A 10919-nucleotide genomic window follows, 5' to 3' on the forward strand; every position below is an offset into this window, starting at 1 on the left:
AAAAGCAACAGACGTAAGGTGTCTTCTGATTGGCTAACACTCAAGGGTCGGTGAAAATTGTACGTCGAAGTACATTACTCGTTCTACCTGTAGGTCTTGTAGACTTTCGACGCCATGGTACGTCATATAGACACTAAGTACTGGTCCTACCCAGGAAACAGTTAGTGCCATCAAATGTCTCAATTCAACTTGACAGCTTGCTAAAGCAGTTGCATTTAGCATACTGTGCACTGATTTAACATAATCAAAATAATGTGATGTGTCAAATCAATTTTGATTGACAAATTTGACAGGATTTTTTTTAATCCAATAAGTTTTAGACTGTCAAATAACACACACTACGTATTGAAAGCCATACCTGGAGCTTTCGTCTGTATATCACTGACTTCATCAGAAGAATGATTTCTACTGTTGGGAAACGTTAACACCACTAATTGTCTTCTTATTTATTATCAATGTATAATTATGTGTTACAGCATAACAACATACTTGTTTCGCAATTAAAATATTTAATAAATACAGGTATCTTGCAGCTTTCTAATTTTCTTTCGCAAACTATTGTTGAATAGTTTAAATTTTGTCGCCACTAAAAAACTAGCCATTTTGTAGCAATTCTAAAATCACAGTCTTAACTGCATACACTTAGCTCTATAGTTACAATTTGAATGCAAATACTAGAATGCATCATGTTATATCATCCATAATTTTTTACTTAAACATTCAAATAACACATAACAGTACATATATAAAAAGGTATGTGGTATTGTGTGGAGATACAAAACACTTAACATCATTTATTTGCACATAAAATAATAGTTACAAAATAAGTAAAACTAAAACACTGTCATCAACCTACATTTCAAGAATATTTACGTATATGAAATTACAAAGTGGTGTTATTGTATTACCTTTTACAAAATTGACATTGCTGGTTTTGTACTAGCCATAAAACATGTATCCTGGATTAACAAGTAACAACCAATTTATTAATTACACAATAGAACGGAAATCATATTAATTGCATTATGCATTTACTAATTAAGCTATTTGCTACTGTTTAGAATTACACAATCTTACTAAAAATGATCACAGGTACTAAGTGCTTTTACATACTTGTGGTAAGTTTTGTATTACTCGTTTGACAATTATCGGCAGACACTTGTCGATATACAGACAAAATTTGCATGGGAACTTTCCTATTTTTTCAGCATACTTGCCTTCAAATTGTTAATTTAACAACTCTTTGACATTGTTTGCACATCTGATCTTATTATACCATAGCTGATTTTTGTTTATAAATAGACATATATAGACTTTTCAAAGTTCTATAAAAGTTCACACATGTTCCATCCAAGTAAACAAACAGAACCAATACAGATCACCACAGATAATAAGTGTGTGTATAGCTTGGAAATTTTGATAGTTCAGGAATCCCTCCTTTGTTGATTTCTGTAAACCAAAACTGTCAGTTTTGCTGGATAGAATGGCTTGTATGATGCCCAGCTCTTGCCTTAGAAGAACAGCTTCTAAAAACGGAAAACCAACAAATATCTTAAAATTTGATCAATAATGCAGTCAATTTATAAATGTCTTGTTTTTTGTTGATTTCGAATCTGGAAGATTTTTTTACGTAAGATTGTGGTACGAAAATCCAACGGTATCGGATTTTGTGGTTTTAGGCCTAAACTAATTATAGTGATATGTAACCTTTCGGGATATCGGTAAAGTGCGAGCAGACGAGGTGTTAATACGTTAAAAGTTAAAGCTAAAAGACAACAGAGTTAGATCGGAATATCTTTAAATTTTGTGAATAAATGTGTTTCTGGTGGATTACAACGACAACTTACCAGAATATTGCTCATGATCACACGTAAAACTTCTTCTGAGAGCGAAAGTAAAATGCGTCAAATAAACAGTAGGGTGTCGTTATTGAAATACCGCGAGAATACTGGAAGAATAGAGATGCCAACTATAATGTTTAAAACAAATAATTTTTTAACAAGCGTTTGTGATTTGTCAGGATAATAATAACAATAAGATATCTAAAAGATCAAAGCAAATAAATTCGACAGAAATCTGAGATTCGGCAATATATTAAAGACGGGTTAAGTTCACCTAAAATGTGTTTGGTAAAGACTGTCACTATATGTAGTGAACCAGTCTTCGGCTTAAACCCACTGAAGAAGAGCATTCAGGGGAGATAATTGAGTAATGACTTAACTCTGGCACGGTTGCGGAGAAAAACAAATAATGCGAGAATATTTAGTGCAATTCGCTACACAATTATGATGTCATTGATATAATTTTTCCTGAGGTATGTATTAACATGTGATTTAGCATATGTCAAAGTGTTTTTGATTTGTTCAAGGTCATAAATAGCATCGCGAAAATATATGTCGCGTGGCAAATTTTTTTGAGACGCATCCCTATATGGTATTCTTATGTAATTTTATGGTCTAAATTTCCATATGTATGAACGGTCAACGCCCGCTTCGCGGGCTTTTGCCCGTATAAATACCATAGGGTCACATAAAAAACTTCCAACTTTAAATGTAGTTTTCTTGCCTTTCCTACATATCAACCTTAACCAGCCAGATATCATTAAAAAAAATATCTGTCCTCTTCGAATAATTTCTACAAAAATGATATCTCACAACATATCAGAAAATAAAATTTGCCTAAAAGCAATCACCCTCGGAAAACAGGGTTTCGACAGTGAGATTTCGGCAAAAGCGCATTACATATATTGCGCACAATAAATGCACACTAAACGTTCATTTTGCAACATAGTCCTCGATGAAATGCACCACATTGTTGCAGATACACATAGGATAAAGGAAATACCACAAAAAGCATTGGTGCCATCGCTAAAGGGGGCCATCGCTAAATGCCTCGTAAACTAGAAGAGAAAAGAATCTCTTTCGAAATAACACTACTTGAGACCACAAGATGGATACAAAATGAGTAAGTGAAATGTAAAATTTAAAGAAAATCAAAATTTTGAGATCACGAAATATGCATCGAGATCATTATTTACCCATTTGTACCACACATACAACAGTACAGGTCAATTGGACAACTAGAAATACCATAAACACATATTTGAGTACAAAGACAGTATTACGTACTGTATTTATATGTATTTGCAATTGAGTTGTTCGATATCGGCCATCATAAACATATTATAGCATATTAAATGATATACTGTTTAATTACCCAAAAAATATAAACATATGGTACGTACGTATGTCTCGGCAGTTTGTCTTAACCCTAGTTATATCAATTTATCCTCGATCCTCGATCGACGGACAAGTTCTTCGCCACAAGTGTCTCTTGGTAAACATTAGTCACTTAGTATATATTCTACACAGGTAATTTTCTCTCATGTATTTTTCTAGACTTAGTTGTGGATGTCAGATCGAGGTTGTTCGCTGGCTGGCTGATTTATCATTAATCTTCCTGTGGCTTTGATGTACTTGAACAGTTCAGATGTAATAGTCTCTCTCCAGCCTGGAAGGTAGGGGTGCTCGTCTGTGCTGAGTAGTGTCTTCATATAAGGGCCGCAACTCCACATAGTTTGTGTAGTGATTTCAAGAGTTCGTCCCGGTGTTTTTCGTGGATGCAGCATTTCAGGAGGAAATGCTCTGTAGTCTCCAGGGTTACACATGCGCACAGTGGTGAGACGTTGATGCCAACCCTGTTGCGATGTGCATTTAGGATTATATTTTATATTTTATTATACAATATTTTACTTTTACTGTTTTAATATTGTAGCCGGCATTGTTTATTGCGTAAGTTTTTACAGCATTTTCATTTATATCACACCATTTTAGATTATTAATCCTTTAATTAATGCTTCATAATAGTATCAATCACTATTATTTTTTATCAGTTCTATGTACATATTTATATGTGTGTGTTTTGTACAACGCCATTGAATATAATTATATAAATAGGCGTTTCATCAAATTAGCAAGTTTCAAGTTTCAGTTTATTTTCCAAATAAAAAATATGTGTTCGAAATGTAATATATCTTAAACAGTTTTACTTGTACTTTGTAATTTGGAGAAAGATTAACATAATCAACCAATTTATGTAGTCTAGCCGGTGTAATAAATATAACGTAAGGCTCAATTGGTCATTGTCGGCTCGGGTACTACATACATGTACCCCGGGTACTCTTAAATATACTTACATGTACCCCGGGAACGGTAAATATACTTAATCGTACCCGGTCGATATTAGACTGTACCCGAGTTGGATTCCCGCCTAAAATCCGATGACGTAAAACGCGCTACCGATTATCTTAAATAAACTTCTCTTTAAAAAAAATGCGTTAACATGCTTTATGAGTATGAGTTTCGATAATGTAGATACCATTTAATTGAAAATTGACATAAATGTGAATATTATTAATTAAAAAAAATAGCCGACAACGACCGATTTAGGGTTGAATTTCCCGGGTACGTTTTAGTATATTTACCGTACCCGGGGTACATATCAGTATACTTAAGAGTACCCGGGGTACATGTAAGTAATACCCGAGCCGACAATGACCAATCGAGCTAAAGTAGGGCGTATGTGGCTATATGTTTATTCATTCATACCCAAGCAACAAGCGTACGACAAACTATGAAGCAAAATCATATAAATACAAGCTAGATTAACAGTAGAGACAACCCTTACGGGATATAGTATTCAGTATACAAAGAAATATCCCTTTATCTATTTATTGACAAAATGTTATACCAATCTTTTAAATTAAGCCCCGTTAAACCTAATGATTCTGAGTCTTTTAAGCTTATAGTAATTACTTGTTTTGGTTTCAAATATTCATGAACAGAGCAGAACATAATTTATATCACATAAAGTTTACAGTTTCTAGTGTTAAACAAAATAATAATACAAAATATATGTAAATTTGGAAATGGATTTAGCAGAAATGTTATAAAATAGTAAAAGATTAACTTTACAGAGATTTGAACAAAACTCGTTTTATATCGCATCTTAACAGTGTATCTAGCTACACGTGGAACCTGTTCAATACATGAATATATTTATAATCAATAGAGTAAAAAAGCAATTGTAATTTGGAGGAGCATAAAATAACACAATGCGAATATAAACCACAACTTATTTAAGTAGCCACGGCACAATAACGAATTACAATTATACTTAATGTATACGTATAATATATAGACGTATCAGCATAATTTATAGTCTATAATCAGTAAAATAATTACAAATTGTTGAATGAACAGCAAAGTTATAGCACACGAAAACAAATTGTACAATAGTCTCATATGATAAACCAAGTCTGTTACGAAGACTTCAATTATACATTTATATATATAGGGAAATATTTGTCTTTGAATATTGATTCAACAAATGTAAAGTGTCGGTTAAATCAATACAAACATAAAACAAGGCAACAATCCAATTACTCCAATTATGTCGTTCATAAAATAAATAGACTTTGTAATACGATATTCAAATTGTCTAATATTGATCAAGTAGATCAATACATGTTTATAAACAAAACAGTCTACAAAAAGGAAACTGTCAAGTAGCCAAATAGCCAAATATTAAACAGCGTTAAAACATTGGAGAGCAAAGTTGCTTTCAGGTGAGTACACTTTTACTAAAAAATAAATTTCTCTATGGAAATGTATTGATCAAATTATATTATATTTTATTTTTATTTTAATATAACGTCATTTAATGGATATAACATCACAATCGATTTGCTAACATAAATGAATGACTAATTAAATATATTAGAATGACTTTTATTCATAAAAATTAAAGATCGTGAAATTTAACCCGTTTCCATATTTATTGCGACTTGACGTAATTATTTGAAACATGTTTGACACTTTCATTATGATATTAAAGGGATCTTTTCACGCTTTGGTAAATTGACAAAATTGAAAAAGTTGTTTCAGATCCGTAAGTTTTCGTTTTAGTTATGATATTTGTGAGGAAACAGTAATACTGAACATTAACCATGCTCATATATAGCCATTATATGCATCTTTTGACGATTTTAAAACCTAAAAATTATAGAGCGTTGCAACGCGAAACGATTGAATAATTTGGAGAGTTCTGTTTTTGTCGTTAAATTTTGTGAAACTACGAAGATTGCTTATATAAGGTATAAAATACGTCACGAATGTGTACTCGGCGGAATAGCTCAGTAGGCCAAAGCGTTTTTACTTCAGGACTCTGGCAGGACTCCAGGGGTCACTGGTTCGAAACCTGCTCCGGGCAATGTTCTTTTCCCTTTTTAAATTTTTTTCTTGATTTTTTACTGGAGCTTTTATGATCCAATGTTTACATTTATCAATATAAAGCATTTAATGAATAAGTTAAAAAAATGCCAAAATCTGTGAAAAAGCCCCTTTAATATAATTTTATATTTTATTACTATCTGTTATAATGTAATTTAAAAAGAAGTCTAAGAAATTCTCTTTGATTTCACATGTCAAAAGTTTGACAATTGTTAAATGTTTTATATAAATTTACAAGGACAGCTTTAGAAAGAGCAAGTCTTGGTATTCATTAGTTCGAGGTACGCAGTCAATTACAGCAGTTTGGTAACGATTTTACTAAATTATGTAAAAACAATATGCGATTTTTACGAATTATAGCGCATATCAATGTCTAAGAATATATTGCAACATTTAACTTGATCTAACCTATTAAATAATCTGACCTTGCTTACTTTTACTGATAATTTAAACAAAAAATGTACATAATACAAATAGAAAACCAAAACAAATGCACACTTGCCTCTGCACTGGTACGATGGTGATCAGATGTCTAATTTTGACCACATGGAGGAGCATACGACTCGACATCGTCCTTATGAAGTAACTAATTGGTTATAAGTATTCTTATGTATTTATTTTTAATGTTTCATTTCTACGCCGTGCTTCCGACGCCAATCTCGCATTCGTTGTAAATCTTCGGATATCGTCGCGGGAAATTCACATGGAATAGATCTATATCGTCACACATAAAATAAAAACGAGCATTTTACATCTCGTTAAATCAATGTTACCATACCACATCTAGCGTTCAAATGCTGGCTATTGCTGTAAAGAACACTGATTTTTTTATGTGTTAACTTTATTTTTCAAAATATTTTACGAAATGTTCGTTGATTTTGAGTGTTAAAGGGGTCTTTTTCATATATTTTAGCATGTATTGAAGTTTGTAATTAAATGCTTTATATTGATAAATGTAAACATTGGATCTAAAAAGCTCCAGTAAAAAAAAAACAAGAATACAATCAAAGACAGAAAAAAGTTACCCTAAACTGGGCTCGAACCACTGACCCCTGGAGTAAAGGTCTATCGCTTAGACACCACGGCCATCCGTGCTCATACAATGAGTGATGAATTTTATACTTTACAAAAGCAATCCTCGTAGTATCACAAAATATAACGACAACAACAGAACTCCCCAAACTAGTCAATCGTTTCGCGTTGCAACGCTTTATAATTTTCAGGTTTTTAAATCGTCAAAAGAGGCATATAATGGATATTTTAGAGCATGCTAAATATTTAGTATTACTGTTTCATTACAAATATCATTACAACAACGACAATTTGTGAATCTAAAACAATATTGTTTTAATTTTGTTAATTTACCAAAACGTGAAAATGCCCCTTTAATGGCGCTTTAACGTAATGCAGTTAAGAATTTATTTTTTGACCCAAACAGGTATTGATTAAAAGTGAAGAATAGAAATGTCATCAATAATCTGTGTTACTGAAAGTTAAAAAAACGAGATGTAAAATAGGAACGAGGTAAGTAGAATTGCAATAAATAAAGAACTCTATACAGCTCATTACGCATATAGCTGGATAAAGACCAAATTGTTAGATTTTAAGTAACAGGTTTTATTATTTGTACACGATGAATATTTTTTATTGCTGCAAAGATTACTATGGCGACAATGAAAATGCTCATCTGTTTTCTTTTCACTATCACATTTGAATGAGCAATCAACTGGTAAGTTTGTTTCTTTTACACCAACCGATTTGTGGCATTTGTCTTTGGTCTAATAGACATAACAAATACACTGCATTCAAACAAATTGTTTCATTCGTGCCATATTTTCCTCTCTAGGATGAGAAGAATGAAAACCATTACTTAGTCCACCAATTGTCTATTGTATTCTTTTCTTGCGTGTGGTCTCTTCTCATCCGACGCGCTATATGAGTCAATTTCGTATCCACGTATTGTCACACGATATAACGATTCAATCGTTTCGTATTTGTAACGCTTGATAAATTTATCAATTTCCAAAAATGATTATTCGAAAACGAAAATGTATTTTCAATATAAATCCCTGTCGTTAGTGTTTTTTCACTCACTGATGTACATTTTTCCTTTTTTTTCCGTTTGAATCTGTGAGAAACATTTGAAACATTTACATTTGGACAAACTGTAAACAAGTCTATTTAAAGGACATGTAAATGATCACCTTCAAAAGTGTACATGCCTGTCTTAAACAGTCATTGCTTCACATAAAATATAATATATTAAGAAAGTATAAATATTGTCAATTAATCAGTGATTCAAAACTAAAATAAACTAAGATCTATAACGGCTTACATAAACAAAAATTGATTGCACAATAACAACAAAACAAATAAAACTAATATTTACAGAAAAAAGAACGAGAGATGTTCCGCCCAAAGGGGATTGCAGTTATGTTGGCTTTCTTGAGCATATGTCCGATTGGAGCAGGAGGTACGATACAAGAAGTCAATTAATGCACGTTTATTTAATTGAACTAGATTATTGCGAAAGAAATAGTTAAAGAATAAACGCAGTATTAGTATTAGATTTTTCGAGTCGTATTCAGTATTATTAAAACAATTTGCTTAACAATAATATACATTTTAGGGCTGAATGTCTGTTATTGGACTTGCTTGCCAATAGTCGGGTTGGGAGGCTCGGCAGGTTTGACCGCTTTGGGATTCACTGCTACCGGCATTGGTGCAGGCACCTGGGCGGCTTCGTGGATGGCATCCTTTGCAGGCGCAGTGCCCAAAGAAACGGCAGGTTACACAGCCCCTGCGATATGTGAATACTTGTGCCGCTAATGTGTAAGCGGTTTTAAAGATTCGACGGATTACGATTTCGGAACAATGAAATTAAAACTGAATTTTTTTTTTTACTTGTAATGGCAATGCTTTGAAAACATGTGTATAAATAACCGTGATGAAAACCACAAAATCAATAATGCCTATATTCATCATCGGAGACGAAACGTTATTACTCTGGTTAGCATTCTTATTTTAAATAATATATTTTATAACAATAATAAATGTCACTTGAAATTAATGCAAAGGTATACACATTTTACTTCCTGTTTTTTTTTTTTTACATTCTATGACCGATTTGTACATGAAGTATAAAGTGTTTTTATCATTGCTTTACTGATACCAAATATGACTTATATTTTGATTGCCGTGTGTTTGTTTTTTCTGTGTCATCTAGTGACCTATGCTGTTTCATTTTATTTGGTAAGTGGTCATTGATCGCTTAGGCCATTAAAAGGCCTCGTGCTGTTATAAGTTTTATCTTATGCTGGTGCAGTTAAGTTTACATTAAAAAAAATAGCAACACATAGTATATTGACATTTGACTCCATAATTGAGATTGTAGAAACCATAAGATTTTTTTTCATATTTCAATATGCATGCATTATCAGTGTGGTATGTTTTACAGCAACAGGAACTGCATTTTAAATTACACACAAATCTATGTACCTATGACCCATAACTCACGCTTTCACACAGTAACTGTAATAAACATGAGTATGTTTCAATATTTCTTTTGGAAAACTGATATCATCAAAGTTCTTGAAGACCTGATATAGTATGCTCTTTCCTTTTGTGTAGTGGTAAGCCTGTTCCGGCCAGCTCAGTTGATAGAATCATAGCTGTGTACGATGTGTCATCCTTTCCTTAAATTCAACGCCACTCATGTTAAGAAATTGTTCGTAAGTTTGCTGAATACATTGAAAAGTAATGTGCTTTGTGGTATTTTTATCCACTTTTTTCTCCTAATGTTTTTCAACAATATCACCCCTGTAAAATGCACGACACTCCATCCGAGATTGAAAATTACAGACAGCGCAATCTTACTGACCACCTTCTTTTTTTAGATGACAAACCCCATGTTGTTGTTGTTGTTGAATCAATATATTTAAATTGACATTTTGGTATGAGTCTTGTACGTTTGGACAATTTAAATTGGGGTATGTTAAGTGGCTTAAGATAGATATACACAACTAAGCTTTTTAATTTGGCATTTTGGAACTGTATTGCGGCTTCATATGTTAAACTACCGGTATATGGTTCTATGTCTCAATATCTTACATTTGATACCCATTGTGGTTAATTTTCATCTTGCCACTGATTTTTTTCTGGTGATGCGGTCTGCATTTTAACCATTGAGTCCAGGGGTTTATTTGTGGACTTGGTGATCAAGCAGATAGTATGACATCGATAGGGCACAGAGAGTGAAATCTCGCAATAAAACAGAATGTGCAATTATAGCTCGTTTTACCAGATTCAAATAAAGTAATTTTATTTTCAACAAAGCAACAACTACCCCGGAAATTAAATTTGCCTTTTTCTGTACAGCAAGATTTTTCTGATCGAGTCAAGCGACCCTGGCATAAAATAGGCGAACAGATGATCGTTGAGCGAAAAAAAGGGCAACTACGCATCCATAAGATTCGATAAACTATACATAAACAATCATATCTTCAAATGTAATGACAATTCACAAAGTGTTGACTGCATCGCTTCACGCAGGAGTTTTCAACCACGTGCACATCGTCCACGTAAGTTTAACAATAACAGCTCTGACGAACGACGATTCGCTGACCACCT

The 10919-nt window shown here is 32.7% G+C and overlaps 1 long non-coding RNA gene across 1 annotated transcript; it reads left to right on the plus strand.

Annotated features, from left to right (window-relative positions):
* The first annotated feature begins 5519 nt into the window (after nucleotides 1-5519).
* LOC127838593 (uncharacterized) lies at nucleotides 5520-10050 on the plus strand. Its single transcript, XR_008029872.1, has 3 exons — nucleotides 5520-5626; nucleotides 8682-8763; nucleotides 8920-10050. It is a non-coding gene; the product is annotated as an uncharacterized LOC127838593 (long non-coding RNA).
* Nucleotides 10051-10919: the final 869 nt, after the last annotated feature.

Source organism: Dreissena polymorpha, chromosome 7 (genome assembly GCF_020536995.1).
Source record: "Dreissena polymorpha isolate Duluth1 chromosome 7, UMN_Dpol_1.0, whole genome shotgun sequence".
Lineage (NCBI taxonomy): Eukaryota > Metazoa > Mollusca > Bivalvia > Myida > Dreissenidae > Dreissena > Dreissena polymorpha.